Source organism: Octodon degus, unplaced genomic scaffold, assembly GCF_000260255.1.
Source record: "Octodon degus isolate 3935 unplaced genomic scaffold, OctDeg1.0 scaffold00358, whole genome shotgun sequence".
NCBI lineage: Eukaryota > Metazoa > Chordata > Mammalia > Rodentia > Octodontidae > Octodon > Octodon degus.
Window position 1 is genome coordinate 1,065,539 of NW_004524934.1, and position 698 is coordinate 1,066,236.

Genomic DNA, 698 nt, shown 5'->3' on the forward strand with positions numbered 1-698 from the left:
AGAAAATCTTGCCAGAGGGGCAAAACAGGTTCATACCGAAGGGCAGCAGCAGGAAGTAGCTGAGCACAGCAGCCAGACCCAAACCAGGCACAGCTGGATAAATCCAAACTTTGTAGATCTGCACCTGGACATCAGTACGTGCTAAGATTATAACTGCAACAAAGATTTACAACAAAGGTCAGAAGACAGTGCTACACAAAATGACGAGAAGGAACAAAATGCAACCTCAGAAACCAAGCCCACCCATAACAACTGCAGAGGACAATAACAGAACAAATTGGGTATCACACAGCTGAAAGCAAAGAAGCAACAGCTTCAGAAATAAACAGCTGCAGAAAGGTATACAGCAATTCAGATTGGAAATAAAAAAAGAAATCCCAGAAATGATAACATCTGCAGTAAAGAATCAAATGCAGAAACATATGGAAGAAAACCAATGCCCACCCAGAACAAGGGAAGAGGACACTAGCTCAGCTTAAATGTATGAATTAATAGCATTGATAGTAAATAAGCAACAGCAGAAAGTTATAGAGGAAATCAGACCGCAAAACTTTTCTGAAAAAAAAAAAAAAATTCTCAGAACTCATAGCATCTGAAGAAGCAACTATAGAAATATAGGGAGGAAACCCACTCTGAAAAACACACAGCAGCAAAAGAATTTATAACTGCTTCTAAAGAAGACATTGATAAAAAAAATA